Raw genomic sequence first — 18,436 nt, forward strand, 5'->3', positions numbered from 1 at the left:
CTGAGTGCGCTTGAATTTCAGCTTGATATCTTTTTTCGTTTTTGAGTTATCGTGTTCACAGACGGGCGGACGGGCGGACAACCAAAAATGGACTAATTAGATGATTCTATTAACACCTATACCAAAATTTTTTTCGTAAAATCAAATATTTTAAGCGGTACAAACTTGGGACTAAACTGAATATACCTTGGTATATTTCATATATACATGGTAAAAAAAACGAACGAGAGGTGCCATGGGACACTCGGTAAGAACTATCTGATACCTTGGTACATTGTAAATATAGCGCTTACTTTTTTATTAATAAGATTTTTTTATCTGAAAATTTAAGGTATTAATTTTAGAAGTCAAATACACCGATTAACACCAGCAATGCGGGTGGGCAACTGCTAGTTTTATATGCAAATCCCACTAGTACTATTGTCCAATTTTATATCGATGAATATTATTGACAATATATTAATCATAATTATAACGGTAAAAATATATATTTATTAAAAGAAAATAAATAAATAATTAAAACCACAAATTGTTTAGTGATAGTTTAATGTGTTTGTGTGTGCTCCCGCTGTACTACACTAAATCAAGCTATTATTTTACTAATATTAACATGAATAATTATAATTAATTGTGGTAAAGTGTTTGTGTTAATTTGATGATTGTTTAAATATTATTTATATTTATAAAGAATATAATTTATTATGTATATCCGGAGTATTATTTACATTCTATAGTTCACAGTACGTTCTAGTGATAATTTACATGGATTATCACATTCATGACAGTTTTTTTGTGGCTTTATAAATTGGAATTGGAATTGGAATTTATCTAAAAATATTGTCTAAAATGCGGCCTTTTTTAAATCAAAAGTTTTTTTTTAATTTCCTTAGGGTGTCTCGACCGTGAATAGAGAATAATAAAGTTAAAAATGAATTTTTAAATATATGAGAATGATTGTAAATGTTCCAATCACATGCTGTGGACTAGGAATTTTTTTTGAAAAGACATTAAATTATTGATCTAAATTGTACACTTTTACTGTGAAATGATCAAATGACATTTAATTTATTTTAATTTTGGCAAATCCATTTATAAAGAAATTATCTGCCTGGTTTCTCGTTACGAAATACAAAAGTTTGGCGAAATTAGTGTGAATTCAGTCACAAATACTTAGTTTTGAACGCGATTAAAGCTAATAGAATTCATTTCTCTTTTCTTTTTAGTCAAAATTGCCGTGTACCCATTGTTTTGTTAAAATTCCTAAATATATTTTGGAAAAAGTAAGGTATTATGTGTAATACGAAAGGAAAATAAATATATAAGACAAGACGTCAATTTATTGCCACAAAATAGTAGTTACAACAAGGTAACTCCTCTAAAGAAATGACACAAAATATCTTTAGGACGTTCTCCAAAAAATGAGTGTATGAAAATATTTGAAAATTACGTTTTTCAGTTAGAGGGTGGATTCTGTTACAACTTGGGAAAATAGTTTTTGAAATACTGATGCCTTTAGAGAAAATCACTTATGGAAGACAAAACACAAATGCACTTCATTTCATCACTTTAAATGTATTTTATTGGAAAACGAGTGACACTTGTTATAATTTTCATTACATGGAAATATTTGTCATGCTTTTAACTAATGAATAAGAGTTTTCCAAATTAATCTTAAGAAAATTAGCCTTATTACATAATAAAGCATACCTTTAAAAACCATACAATATAGGATTTATATGATAAAAACGCTCGAACTTTAACAGCTCAAATCTATAAATATAACACCGTAAGATGTATTAAATTAACCTACTTTAAAAGAGCATTAATGAGTACGCATATATACGATTTAAAGATGATCCTAAAAATCATGATTTTTTTCGGAACGTCCTTAATACGTTACACATATCACCTGTTCAATGATATAAATCAATTAAATCAGGTATATTGATTATAGATAATCTATTTTCTTGTTTAGGCGGTAAACACATTTATCAAATTTTAATGAAAATATGTTTACACCCAATTCATATAAATACTTTGTTTGCCAAACAATTGAAACGGGATGTCCTGTATGACAAATTTATGCATAATTCATTAACATATTCTTACTCTTGATTTAGATTAGAGTAATTATTATTAAAATATGTATCAAAAATGAAAGTTTCAAGGGTACTCTGCTTCTAATTTGCACCCATTATGTATTTAAATATGACAAATATTTCAAATATCGTCTCAATACCTAAGCACGCAATAGTTACAAATACAATCTTTTTTTTATTCCATATAATATTACCTTGAAATTGAAAAATATGTATACAAACTTCTCTATATAAATAAATATCTGAAACCCATTAAAAAATTAATGGTACACATGTTAATACAACAAAATTACAGCGGCCTGGCCGGCAAACTCACGAATTGACTCAAAGTAAGCCGATCGACGCGCGATAATTCACGAAGGCAATGTTTCGTGTGGCCGATAGTTCGGCAGATTTTCAGCCGAAACCGAAACTGATGCCAAAACTAGATTTTTTGGCCGAAACTGGCCGAAACCGAACCTTCGGTCGGACACTACTGATTTCTTAGCTCAGCAATGATTTGTGGTTTAACATTTGCCCTTTGGACAATTATTTTTCTGACATGTTATAAAATACAAGGTCTATGCTAACTAAAAACCACAAACAATGAAAAAATATAACCCAGGATTCTGTGTGTACAATCAGAATCAATCCTATATATGGATTTTATTTTTTCATCAGTCCAAAGTCTAGTCCAAAAACCTGGACTAGGTATGTCTGCAAAAATGAAATCCAGTATACACGATGAGACACTCTTTACATGTGTTATCAACAATTATTTAATATTTTATAATTGGCCTGCAGCTAACAACACACATGCACACTTAACTCTTTTTTAACTTATTTAAATTAGCTTAAAATGATTATCTCTGGAAAGTTGATTGCGGTCACATAAATAAGAAATGAATGTGTTTGTTTGCTTGCTGACTGACTTGCTTATATTAAACTTAACAAGTTAACATTCACAATTATTGAAGATTGCAAGAAAAAAAAAGTATGACCGGTCAATAATTTGTCGTTTGGTAAGTATGTCAAAAGGAGGAGTTTAAGGCCTAGAAGTCACCACTGTGTTCCACAACTCAAATATTTCGTAATGTTTTTATACATATTTTTTTGTATTCTTAAGCAATAAATGAAAAATAACTAACTTTGTCCTATACTTTTCCTATAAGATGCGTTTTTAACTCCCGACGCAAAAAGAAGGGTGCTAATCAGTTTGAATGCTATGTGTGTATGTGTCCTCTCTGTCTGTTCATCTGTGGCACCGTAGCTCGTAAACAGATAAATTGATTTTGATTTCGATTTGTAAGGTAATTTATTGGAGAGTGCTCTTAGCTATGTTTCAACAAAATTGGGTCAGTTTGGAGAGCTACAAGGAAAAAACTGCACTTGGCTGAATTTTTTGAAAATAATACTAATTAAGTAAGGTAATGGTGATTTCGACTATTTTATCGAGTTTTTAACTTTTATACGATAAATATTGATATAAAAATGTAGACATGTTAAAAGGAGTGGCATAGTAATGAGTAATTTTGAAGAAAAAAATTCCATCCATTTTTCCTAACTATTTAATTGTAAATTATATTTAATAATTAAGTTGATTAACTAAATAAATGTAAAATAATGAGTTTTTAAAATAATTCCAGTAGAATGAGGTCCGTTCGAGTATATAAAGATAAGTTCAAAGCGACAAAATTATTCTTCTAGATGTGTATTCAAATCACAACCAAATATACGTACATTTTTCAATTTTTTCTAGTGTAAAATAATCATAATTCATTGAGTATATCAGAAAATATGGGCATGTATTTATTTAAACTTATTTATTATTTTTAATTTTTACAGAAATCTTTAATTTATGGTTCAAAATGAATAACATAGATGGAGCAGTAAAATGTCAGATTTAATTTAATTTTTTTAAATGTATCTTTATGAATTATAGCTCATGTGTTATTCAGATGTATGAGCTATATTTGTTCTACAGTTTCATTCCAATCCATTCGGTAGTTTTTGCGTGAAAGCGTAATAAGCAAACAAACATTAATAGGGAAACATATAAAATATATAGGAATAGCAAATGGTTCGGATTGGTTAGAATGATTTAAACAACCCCTTAAATTATGTATAGAGGCAAGCATAGCCAGTATATAATCGGGATATTAAGAAAAAAGTTCAGAATTTAAAGAAAAAATAGCCGAATTATTGTAACTCTCAAATATGACATGTCTTGTATGTTTTAAATATATACCTATGATATATTCATTCATCCTCACAAAATTTCACATTTATAATATATCAGGATCAGGATTCATCCTAGTATATACGTGTATTCATTCCTAGTATATGTGTGAGACAGTATGCCAGTATGTAAAACTTGGTTTATAACCTAGTTAAAGATATACGTATAGCATTGGTAATACGCCAATAGTTTTAGACTGAACTGCTGGGATAGAACTACCTTAAATGGTTGAAAAATTTTAATTTTCGTCCACCCTATTGTGTAAAGTGGCGATGGAAAACTATTCATTAATGTAATAAAATATGTAATTCTACTTTTCTTCTTAGATGAATATTTTGCTAGATATATGCTATAAATTCAACACTTAAAGCTACTAAAAATGCAGAAATCACAACTTCTATGATCACTTACTAAGATAAACAAACACAAACTTAATAATTATTTTATTTTAGTGGCGGTTTTGCACAATACTTAATAATAATATAGCAACTATTATGTATTCATTATTATTATTGCATGCGAGATCTTTGAAGCATGATATCTTTGGATATGCTGTACTTGTGTACATCATCATAATATTTAAAACAAAATAAAAATAAAAATATAGATCAGTGTACCATAGAGAGACAAAATATTATCTGAACATATATCATGTATAAAAAAAATGATAAATGATACATTATATAAGAATAGAAATAATAAAAATTCATAAATATGTAAAAAAAATAATAAATATCGTAATATTCAAACATTGTACATAAATTGTATAATAGAACACATGTAGGTATCCTATTAATATAATTAAATACAAGATATCTAGTAGGTATGTTACATGAAATTTATACAAACTGTTTGGGAAATACTCAAAGAAATATTATCTGCAATATACGGGTATTGATAAATGAGTCTGCCCTCAAAACGTTATCTTCCCAATTTTTTATTACAAGGTACCTGAACCTGTTATAGACCGGAACCCTATGGATAGTTCACATTTAAAAAATATATAAGTTTTTAATGACTAATTCATTTAATATTTCGTGAGCATGTGTAAATGTATCACTTACAAAGCTAGAGCTAGTTTTCATTAAGATAACAAAGTCAGTGCATGTTTTCTAATTTGTGAGTGAAATAATTTTAGAAAATTAGCTAAAATAGTTAAAATTATTTATAAGCATTTCATTTTCATACCAAAACGTTTGGATTTTAATTGAAAGTTAAATTTCTGTTTTTTATTTGATTATTAATTATTTCCAGGAATTTATTACAATTGTGCAAAGTTTCCAATCATGGCCCGGTGCGTGAATCCCTAAGTAGATAAGTAGAAGAATCCCTGAGATACAAGAGGTAAAAGAAGCAGATGTTGGCAAGTTCAGATAAAAGTATACTTGAAACTTTAAACGCATTTTCTCAAAACTGTTTTTTTAAACATTCCTATATCATACCTCGAGAACGATTCAACCGATTCACTTGAAATTTATAATATAGACTCAGCATATGGAGACGCACCGAATATCTAAAGTATCTAGAAATAAGAATCATTCAAAGTATTCCGAATATTTTTATTTGTTTCGTAACCAATTCTAATTTGTTTAAAATTTATTTTTTTCCAGCAGTCTGTCAAAACTCTAATTTTCAGTGCTTTCAACTGTTCCTAGTTCATTCGATGCATTTGAAATTTTAAATTATGTTGTATTTAAATGCCGTTTTATTTTTTTCTTTCAGATAAGCCAATCAATCGAAATCGTGGCGGAAACTAACGTCCTGTTTTCGAGGCGGGCGTCTTCCAAGTGTAATAATAAATAATAAATAAATGATAAAAGCCTCTTTGTTTTCATTGTTCGTCAAAAACAATTCTCAAAAAATGCTTTAAAACTTGGTTGATCAGTTATGGAAATATAAGCCAAAACGAATTTTTTCAAAATGGCGGTACTTCCGCCCTCCAGATTTGTAAGGATTTTGTTCCTTTTTACATTCAGTACGTGAAAAAATCACTCCTGCAATTTAGTGCATTATGGAGAAGAGTAACGAATTTATCTATTAAGTAAAAGTAAAAATCCGACCTAAAACACCAGAACATTAGAAAACTAAACGAAGTACAAATACTACCTTCAATATTTCAAAAACTTTCAGTATATTATGAACCTCTATTTATGTAGTTAAAATAAAAAATTAACTGAATTATTTATGTTTGTATAAAATTAAAATATTTTCACTTTTTACACAATCTCATTATTAATACAAACATAGGTACTATAGAAGTGTAAAGGTATAATAGTAAATATATAATAAGTTGCAAATTGAACACTGCTCATAGGAACAAAGATAATATATATATACGTTTTGAATAAAATAGGTAAAACTATTTATGGTAACTTGTATTTTTCATATAATTATTTATAACTAAAGTTTATAATAAAAATGGTGGAATCCTTTTTTTATCCAAACAATAATAATTGAAAACATTTTTGCATTTTATACTTTGTGTGTAAAAAAATCTTTAACTTATACCCATTTTTAGAATATATAAGATATATTATATTGCAAAATGGTGTATGATTCATTTTAAATTTAGAATAATCAAACAACTAATTTAAAATGCATTTATAATGCCATTTTAATAATAATATATTTGGATGACTAATTAATATTTATGAATAGTTCAATAGACAAAATACTTTGGACTTGATTCAAATACTAGTAATCCAATTAATCTACGGAGGTCCAATGTTAAATTTGATAAATTGCTATCAGAAAACAAAACATACGTTTCTATAAAAGACAACAAACTAAGAAACATAGCCTTTTTTGTTTACAGCTAATCAATGGCTATAAGTTAAGCGAAAAAATTCACAAAAATAAAAATTGATTTTCTTGCGATAAAAAGAAGTTGCCAATGAAAAAAAATTCAATGGGAAATGATTTTTTTCTTAATCACTTCATTTTTATTTGGTTGAACTTATAAAAATTATTTTCTATTAGCTAGTTCAAGTACGAGTAGCTGCAAATGCATGTTTTTATGTTATTATTTTCTATGAATTTATGAAATGTTATCTGCGCTTCCACCAACAAATTTTTTTTGGTTAATCGAAGATCCTGATATGAATAATCGGACAAGCGTATATAGATATTGGATTATATATTCATGTTTTTATTCCTCTAGACAGAAAAGCAACGATTTTGAGGTAAAATTTTTAACTTCTCGGTATTGGGAAGTTCTACTAATCCAATTCAATATTTTCACCATATCTTTACGTTTCATGGCCAGGAAAATGTATTAACACCACTTTTAAATTGTGCGTGTGTGTTCGGGGACATGATATTTCTCTTGAATTGATAAAAGGTAGGTAAAAGCGATCTTGGATTTACACCAATCATTGGGTAATAACATAACAAAATAATGAAAAAACTGGCAAAAATCTAGCGTAGAAATTGAGACGTTGAGAGAGAGGATAAACTTAAAATTGAAATTATTAAGTAAATGAAAATTTTGATAATTAGTAAAGCTGTAGAAATCTTCTTAACAATAATTTATTTTCTGCTCATATTTTTCCGTATATAACTAATATTTAAGTTACATTTGTATACTAAGTTACATTTCTCTTCCAAACAATATTTAACACTTATTGTTTTAGGAAGTAAGGAAAAGTAATTTTCATCATTGAACAAAGTTGCTCATAAGGGTCGCACTTAAAAGAACAGTTAACTTTAAGCTTGTTTGTATTTTTGTCGAATGAAAAATCGAAATGATTGTGTTGTATGACAAATATTATTGAACAACAAAGTAACCATAATGAAATATTTAATATTGGATATTATTATAGTGGTTTACAAAAATTACTAGCCTTTCGTTACAGGTAATTAACTAATTATTAATTAATATTGATCGAATTTTGTTATATTTTAAATTACGTAAGCTAATGAGATAAAAATATCTTTGTCTTTTTATTGGTTGTGTTAACGATAACTTTTTTAAATTTTATTAAAGCCAATTTATTTATTATTTACGGATACATTTAATTATTTTTTATTCACATAAAAACATAAACTAGGTTAGGTTTTTTTATTTTTAATTTTTTTATAATTTACTTATTATGAAATAAGTTTTTTAATTTTTTTTTTTTATTTATATTTTGTAATTTTCATTGTTTTAGAAAAAGAAAACAACAAGCATAGTTATAAAAAATTATGAAAAAAAAAATTCATTTTAATATAAACATCATACATTTAAAAAAAATGTATTCTAAATGACTGTGGGATTTAATTATTTAAATATTAATTATTATTACGTATTCAGTGCAAGGGTATTAAAAATTTGATTATCTATCATATAATCTAAGCAATTTGCTTAGATGGTTAAATTAGCTTAAATTAGCTATTAGCTTAGTTGGTTAAAGCGTAACCAATTCCGTCCGCGGTATGCTTAGGGTAGCGGGTTCGATTTCCGCCGTCACAACAAAATTAATTTAATTAATATTTGTGATGGGCTGGTGTAGTGCATTGTATATGCATGAAGGAGGTGCACTCAGCCTCTGAAATTGCGGAGCTGATAAATGAAATTATCAGCGGAAAGGTGGTAAAACACACATATGGTATCACAATGGGCTCTATAGCCTAAGTGTGTCCTTCGTGGACAGCCAATATAACCCAATCTAACCTATGGTCTAAGAGATAGTATCAGATCTATCTTCATCCATCTCATAAGCAGATGATACTCATGTTTTATGAAATTTTATTGATGTTTAAGCACTCCTATCATATTCATTATAAAAGTGTTCATGGGTGTATTTAACCGACTTCAAACAAAAAAGGAGGAGGTTCTTAATTCGACTGTATTTTTTTTAATGTTTGTTACCTCAGAACTTTCGACTGTGTGCACCAATTTTGATTATTATATTTATCTATTTGAAAGCACCAGCTCCCGTGTGGCCCCATTTCAGTTATTTCTGATCATGATATCCTTGAGAAAACCATATAACTCTTAAATTTGCATTAAGTATGTTTGCGACAAATGGACGAAAAAAAGGATAAATTAAAAATTCCAAATCATCAGAAAATTTACAATAAAAGTAAAAACAACATTTTTATTTTTATTTTGCATAAATAATTTTGTTGTGAATTTTTAAAATGAAATAAAAACGGAAATAAATAATGACATCATACTACGTATTTTTAAATTTTAATTAAAATCTTTAAAAAAAATATTTGTTTACTGATTACACAATAATGTAGTGTGATTTATCTGAAAGGTTAATAGATTTTTAAAATAAAACAGTGTGTTTTTAACTTACTTTTTACATCTATAAATCAAACTCACCTAAATATAATAACATTTAAATATATACATATAATATAAATAACATTCAAATAATGTAGCATAGTGTAAATAACATTGATGAAATTCCAATCTGATTTATAGAATTATGTAAATAAATACTCCCCTGTGGCTTTATTAAGTTGTTTTTAGTTTGCTGGTCCATAAAATTTAATCGTATCCAGTAATCCAGTAAACTCTTTCTCTGTCTCTTTCACGAGAGACGGATTTGAGCATGGGATGGCTAGGCTGAGCCTATAGGTCCCCACAAAACAAGTCGCCCCCACAAGATAAAAAATTATTTATTTGTTTGCAAAAATTTTTATTTTTGTCAAATTTCTGATAAAGAGTTAGATATCGATAAGAGTATAATTTCTGAACTATTTCAGTTCAGAGAATTTTCGAAACAATTTATTGCAAATGAAGACAAAAAAAAAAGAAGAAATCAGCTTCGAAAATTAATTGTTCAATCTTGTAACAAGTAGAAATCTACAAGATATATTCGATAATACTTATCATATATTTAAAATTTACTTAGTATTAATGACGGCAAATGTGACTGATGAGAGATCGTTCTCGAAATTAAAACTGTTAAAATCGTGTTTAAGGTCTTCTATGGATCAAGATCGACTTAATAGTTTATCGATTTAAGCCATGGAGAACGACTTGTTACAAAAGCTCTCATTTGATGATATAATTAATCATTTTGCCGAAAAAAAGCACGTTAGTTCGCATTGCATAGTATGTTATGCAATAACTATTATGCAACTCGTGCAGTTTTTTTGATTTTTCAATAGGTCAAGTGCATAATTCGATTCGGTTACTTAGGATTGCATATCCAAAGATCAAATCAATAGCCCGAGCTGAATCAATTTGCTAAACTGGATTCTAAGCTGATTAGTCATTTTTTTTAATTGACCTTGTTTTTTGTGCTCTTAAAAATGCCCTCACAAAAAATATGCCTATGGCCCCCCAAGGTGTTAATCCAGCAATGGTCTCCTCTCTGACAACATTATAATTTTACTAATAAACTCAAACAATATACATATTATTATATAATTCATTTTAATTTTGAAGAAAAACTAAAATGCTATTCATGGTAAACGAGTGGGTGAAATTATCCTTTTATAATCGTCTAAGGAATAGGAACAGATTTTCTAGCTTGCATTTACGAAAATACTGAAGATATGTTAAGTGGTGTTATTGACAAGCATGATCGTCATATTCAATATTTCTTTTCAAATTTTACAACAAAATCGATGCCTGGGATATAGAAAATGTTTCTGTTAACAAGATTAAACAAAATGCCATTTTTTCATTGAAAATATCATCCCTATCAATAACTAGAAATTCTCCCTCCCTCAAAAGCCGATTTTGCTGATAATTTCGGTTACATATAATTGGTAAAGAGAAATAAAATATTCGATTTATATTAATCAGTATAGGGTTTGCATGTTAGCTTTTAGTTTCAAACTAGAAAAAATAAAGATTGTATGTAATTGACTTGTTACGCTCAATTGAAACTCATTAAAAACTTGAACTGTATTACACCAGCGATCTATATGGTTGGATCTTGTCTAATAATCTTAGAGCATTTAAAATACAGAAAACATAAATTTGGCTTACCACAAGAAGAATTTGCCAATTGAGTTCCTAGAAAAGAAAATTGTATTAAATAACTTGTAATTAAAAATGGGGTGTTTCCATTGTCAAAGAAGTTCGTATCACATCGTAAAACACTCAATATTAAATACTTTACATAACTTGAATCTTTTGATTGTATTTTTTCTTGTTTTCAAAACTATTTTATTAAAAAAATATACACCATGAAATCATCAAATCAAAAATCTTTTAAAATATATACCTTAATTTTATTTATTTCTAATAAAATATAAAAGTCAATTTACAAGAATACAAAAAAAAAGATTTTAAATGTTGATTGATTTAAAATCAATCATATAGAAGATTAATAATAATAAAACTTTCTATATCTTAGAGGTAATACTAAATATATTAAATAACTTTTTTACGCTTGTTTTTTAATTTCTACAAAACAAGAAAAATTTAATTCAACTCGTTAAAGTTTTTATAATACATATATTTTTTATTTATAAAGTGATTTATTATTTGACTCGCTATAATTGTTAAAGATAGAAATTTTTCGTTTCCATGTTGGTACTATTAATCGAATCACCTTTTCTCGATATATAGAATTTTACTAATAAATTTTCAAAATAAAAAACATTAATGGAATTTATATTAGGTTTTTGGTAGTACATACTATATTACAATAAATAATTAAAATAATTAAAAATAATTTTTATTATTGGTGTATGACAACTACCATGGTTTTATAAATTTTTTTTAACGTTAGTATGATTACCTTGGAAACTAAAAAGAAAATTTAAAGAAAATTATTTGAAATTTAGACTCAAAATAGGAGTACGTAACACATCTTTTTTATCGTTACATGTTGTTTTTGAATTTTTCCAAAGTTTCAGAGTTTGATGGATACAGACGAATGTCCTCTATTGCCTACGACAACTTTTGGCTACAGCATTTTTCTTAAACTATCGTGTTTTCTTCCGATTAAATGCAATAAAGACATATTTTTAGTCGCATTTCCTCCGAAAGCTTACGATTTTCGAAAAAATGTTTTAAATAAAAAATGTTTTTTATGAGGACCAACTTTCTATTTTAAGTGTTATTTTATCTTTTACCTTTTAGGATCCAAATTGACTATTAAAGCAATCTGGAGAACTGCTAGTAGCTAAACTTGGTTTTCACAGTTTATCCCAAAAACGAACCAAGGTACTTTGTTCTCTTAGTACAACATATTATTAAAAATATTCTAAATATATTAAATAATTTTTTTACGCTTGTTATTTTAATTTCTTCAAAACAAGTAAAATATTAAATTTAAAAGTCGTTCAAGTTGTTATATATTTTTTTTATATTTATATAATAATTTATTATTGTTGTTTTCCTATAAACACTAAAACATACATTTTTATAAAACTAGTTAGTAATAATAATAATAATAACAATAATTGTTTGATATCGTATGTAATCGACAGCGTAATATCCTAAGTAATATCACAAATAAATAAAAAATAAAGTACAATCACACAGATTTTAAATTGACTTTAATGATACGTATAAAACTTGAATATGAGAATATTTGTATACTTTATCTGAATTGATTATACATATACAATTTTACATGGTTGCACATAAAATATCTCAACTTCGAATTATTAGATTTATTTGTAGTATTATAAGGACTGGCAGCTTTACGAAGAAGTTGATTACAAATCGGCTACATTTTATTTATTTCTTTTCTTATTAAAATTCGAAGGAAGTATGTCTGGCACATGAACGTGATTACTTATATTAATCGACACTCTACAGGTGAAAATTTCTGATTTTTAAACCATTTTAAAACAGTTTTTTTTTAAGTGAAAACTTATTTAGCGACGTGGGGTACTTTTTGGTAGGAATAATTGATATGGGTTTGCGTTACCGATATGCTGTGCACGCGCCGACTTGCTTATAACAGTATATCTGTAGCTGTACATCCGACGTATTGTGTAACATTAGTGCTGCGTGTATAACAAGTACATTGAAATTTATGTAAATACAAATACTATCCACAAATCATATGATTGTATATTAATTGTTATTTCAATTGAATTGTATTTATATTTTGTCGTAATCTTGTACAGCCCGTAATATATTTAAATAATAAAAAAACCATATAAACATGCATATAATTGTTGCTTGGAGTGTCAATAGATGTGAAAACCAGATTGATGTTGATAATTTTAATTTAAATATTATTAAATTTCAAATTTTTATACTAAAAGTTCTAAGTTTTCACTTCTATCGGCAGTCCCTATTACTGTCAATTTTTTTTTTTTTTTTTTTAAGCATAAGTTATTTTAACACCATAAACATTAATGTACTAAAAAATGGTGGAAATAAATGCATATTTTGATAAGCATATTGAAATAACAATAACCAGAAGTATTTCAAGACGGGCGACGCTTCCTGATATTAGAGTCACCAATGTATTTAAAAACCAACAATTTAAACATCAAATAAAATACATTTCTACAAATAATTAAACAACAAATATTTGATCGAATTACAAATTTAGTTAGTTACCTAAATATGTTAATATAAGGTATTTATTGAAAGTTGGGTATGGACAATTTGTACTGACCATAATGTATAAATAAATAAATAATAGTTTTTAATATTTAACTCTTTTTGATAAACTTTCTACTTGCATTCCTCCACAACACACAACAACACAACATTAGGTAGGTATGGTGAATTAATAGAGAATTCTGTATTTTATAATAGACTTTATCTAGTGTTTATTTTATTTTATTATATATACGAGTATTTAATGTTTCATATACTCACTCAGACTCAACAAAATGAAAATATACCTTTAGGTAATATTCATTAAATATTTATAGTATGTAGGTACCCATGGTGTGTAGAATACAAGTTTATGAGATACAGGAAGTAAGTACACCGAAAATCAAACGCATTTTTATTACATATATTTGTAGAAACAAGTGAAATTTGATGAATTTTTTAAAATCCCTAATTAAGATGGTATAGCAGTATTTGAGGATCACAGTTGACTAATATTTATTATTATTAGTTATTTTTCTTAATTGATTCAAAAGATTATAGTTCCCTTATAGTTAAGGTTGTTGTGGCGATATTTGAGTAGCGTCAGAAAACTCTAAATTTTTGTGTACTTACGAAAGCCATGATTATACAATTACCCTTAAAATTAGAATCTGATTGACCGTCTAGACTCCGAGATAAATTTAATTAAAAGTTCGATTTTTACATGTATGGTATACACTCTTTATAATTTTACATCAGTTGCAGTCAGCAAAAACTAACAGTCTATTAATTGATTTGTTTCGATTCTAAAAAAAAAATATTAAAAAATTTTTGACCGTCTAGTTATTTTAAAAAATAGTTTCAAATTCAACAATTTATAAGCAAGTATACATAGTAGCGAGTCAGACAGAAAAGTGTTACGAATAGTGTTGTATACGTACACATGAAAATTGTATGTGTAACGCCTCCACGAGTACAGGCTTGCTTAAATGTTATGGATCACTTAGCTACAAGCTCGTATACTTTTACAGGGCGCATATTCCATAATATATATATATATATATATATATATATATATATATATATTGTACCACGACAACCTAAGAGAAAGAATGATATTTTATTACCACACCGTTGAAGAGATTTAATTAATTAATGACTGACCAATAAGGCTGCAAATTGATGGTTGTAAAAAATTGACACAGTTGATCTCAAAAAAAAAAAAAAAAACAAAAGATAGAACTGAAATAAAAATGATAGAACGTCTCAAACACACACTGGAAAAAATTTTAAACGACTTACTGCATAGTTTTAATTTAATATATCTTTTATTAACATAGTTAAATGCCATCAACTATTAATAAACATTAAGAATGTACGAGCGCCAGGGCAATTTTCGATAAAAGGTTTGATTTTTTTTTATATGAAGTTGGATTAAGTCTAAATCAATTCTAAAATCAATTTTAGGGGGCATTTCCTGATTATTAAAGACTTCAAAAGTAAGCATATTTAACATTTGTTTTATAAGAAAACGAAAGATGTATCGATATGTTTTCATAGATTTCTCCAAAATTGGTCGATGAAAATTAAAAAACAACAGATTAAAATTAAAATTAAAACCTTAATAAATTATTGAAAACTAATAAATTCCGTTGAGCCTTATTAATTAAGGATGTATGAGCACGGTAGTGGGGACACATATATATTTTCAATTTTGATGGTGAATTATGTTATTACTTGACAATATAAGACGAAAAGTAAGAATAAAATTTTTCGATACCTATAGTTATTTTCAAAATATTGAAAATATGGTCAACAAGTCTAAATTTAGAGAATTTATTATACCCTTGAAATCACAGTTACAAAAAATTATAATTATTACTGTAACTATAATTATAGCTACTAGAGACGACTTTTTTTAATCGACGGACTCACGATTGAAGCCGTGGGATTTTATGCAGTCCACCCTGTATAGTTGATTAAATTCAAACATAAAAATATTATGTTAGTGTACCTGTTCTTATAAAATGACAATTTTTTTAAATTTATTCATTTTCCTATTATCTGCTTTATTTCCCTTGGCCATATGGAATTTCAACTTTTGTATCAGTTTATAAATAATATACATTTTATAATTGATACAACATATTATGCGTTTCGTCGAATCATCGACGTATATACCAAACTTTAATTACTAACAACCAATTAAAGAGAACTCCGAATTCGATTATTATATTTTACTAAAGTTCTCTCTATGCTCATCATTTTTGGGCGGTGAGCAGATATTCTTTTAGATTATGTTAAAAACAAGAAAATAAACTTGTCAATTAAACAAATTTTCCATTCTACAATTTCGTGCTTAAGGATAAAGGTAGCTTCAAAACTTATTAACTGATTTTTTTTTCTGTAGTTGTTCTTTTAAAAATAATGGGGCTTAGCCTCCATTTTTCAGTTATCCATCTTTAAAAGAGGCCATCCACATCATTATTCTTAATCTTTATTTTATTTTAACCTACATCCATATATACAATTAACTTTATGATGTGGGTGGAGTTGGTTACTTCATTGTTATCCAGGCGACGACAGTGTGACTAATTTTCCGCCCCATTAATTATAATTATCCTTGAGCAGACTGCCGCTGTCTGGATTATAATCCGCAACCTCCCAGTCAGTAGCCAAACGAGTAAAGTCGATTGCGTTTTAATTCGCACGGCCACTGAGCTGTTTATTCATTAACCTGGTAGATCCTGCTAACAACAAAATATCAGAGGTCGAAGTGTTAGAAATCACTGATTTAAGGGCTGTCTGAATCTGAATTGTTCTTTAAGTTAGATTTATTTTTATTAAATAACAAATAAAATTAAATTAAAATGAAAAATAATTAATATTTCTTACGTCTTAAGCGTTTTTTGGTTCACGTCGAGGACTTTTATATTTTGGTAAATTTGTAAATGTTAAATGATAATGTTGATAATAGTAAATTTTCTGTTTAATACCAAGTAGCAATATCCTTAAGCCACAAACTAGCAATCTAGCTATGTTATGAAGATCTCCATAGCTGGTATAAATACCCATGTATTATAAAACAGATTATTGATTATTATCTGTAAACACATTTTATTGCTTATGAATTAACTATTGAATGAAAGTATACAGGTAAATAACTTTGTAATTAATTATATAATTACTGAAATATGTGAGAAATTTCTAAATTTTCACATATTTAATAATGTAGATAGAATAAAATTAATTATTATATAAAATCACAATTCCATAACTGAGCGTCAATATCCAATAGTATATATATTTCAAATACAATATATATATTTTTAAAATGTACTATATATATTTTTAAAATGTACTAATTAAGACCTTTTATTTATTACTCAACACAGGATTATAAAATTATAAATTTTTTTTAGTTTATGACTTTTTGTGCTCTAGAGGGCGTATAGCTTATAACCAGCGGACGATCAAGGCGCTTCCAACGATACCTCATTTGTCAAATTATGATAAGTAGATGAGAATTTATAAGGGAACAAATTAGCATACATACATACATACAGGGTAAACACGTAGCCCTCGTCGTTGTCGGGGTAAAACATTGTTGAAATTTTCGGATGAGATTAATGCAAGTTAGTGTAGATAATAATAGCAACCTGTCATCCATATTATGTCCTCTTTTCTAACAATCTTTTCCTACGAAATACTTTACGCCATCTGAAAGTATCCCTTCAAAAGCTATATTTATTCAATACCTTTTTTTATCCTAGAAATCGAATTTTTTTATATAATATAAATTTGTTTTACGTATAAATGAAATGTGTTTTTTAATTATAATAAATATCATATGATTAATTTTATGAAGAAGAAAAAAAATATCGGTATTTGATGGATTGTTGGGAAAGTTCAATAATTATTTCGACAATAATCATCTATGAGTTTCTGCAAAAGAACTGAAAACACTAAAGAAATTCAATATTATCTATATAATTTATTAATTTAATTAATTTTTCATATTAAATAAACTAAATCGAACTTTCTAAAATATAAATTGACTTCTAAAATTAACAATATTGAATTAAAAATTAATTTGGAAAATAATAAATTTTAATCATTTCTAATCAAAAATTACAGAAATCATTTTAATAGATATTAATATAATAAAAATAATTATACATGTAGAAACAAAGCAAATACTACAGTCATTTAAAACAGATTTTTCTACCAACCTTCCCACTTTTTGCAAGCAATTTAATCTTACTTTTTTGTGACATGTAGACAGGGATGGGTTTATAATAAGGCATTAGGCACTGAGAGGACATTAGTTATCAGGGATTTCGCTATTAAAAAGTGTAGTAAACTGTACTACAGCCACTAAAGTGTACCTTAAAAATTTTAACTATTTTCCTTAAAAAAAACAATATAAAATGAAAAAATGAGGCACTATTTTCTTTAAAAACCTAGGGCACCAAAGAGATAAATCCCTTGCACACATAACTTGATATTAGAATCCAATAAAGAAAAGTTAACACCTCTAGCGTGAGCTCAACATACAAATTTAAAGCATTTTCTTTCCAGAAAAACTTTGATTGTAAAATCGCCAAAAGTATTGTGCGATCATCGTTTACAAATGAATTGAATGAATATAATTTGGTT

The 18,436-nt window shown here is 27.1% G+C and overlaps 1 protein-coding gene across 2 annotated transcripts in view; it reads right to left on the bottom strand.

The window, feature by feature from the left end:
- LOC123297479 overlaps positions 1–18,436 on the bottom strand; it is an 85,383-nt gene that overhangs the window by 49,215 nt on the left and 17,732 nt on the right. For both annotated transcript variants that reach the window (XM_044879151.1, XM_044879152.1), the window contains exon 2: positions 11,255–11,281. The gene's annotated coding sequence lies outside the window, so the exon portion shown is untranslated. The remainder of the gene's footprint in view (positions 1–11,254; positions 11,282–18,436) is intronic.

Source organism: Chrysoperla carnea, chromosome 4 (genome assembly GCF_905475395.1).
Source record: "Chrysoperla carnea chromosome 4, inChrCarn1.1, whole genome shotgun sequence".
NCBI classification, from domain to species: Eukaryota; Metazoa; Arthropoda; class Insecta; order Neuroptera; family Chrysopidae; genus Chrysoperla; species Chrysoperla carnea.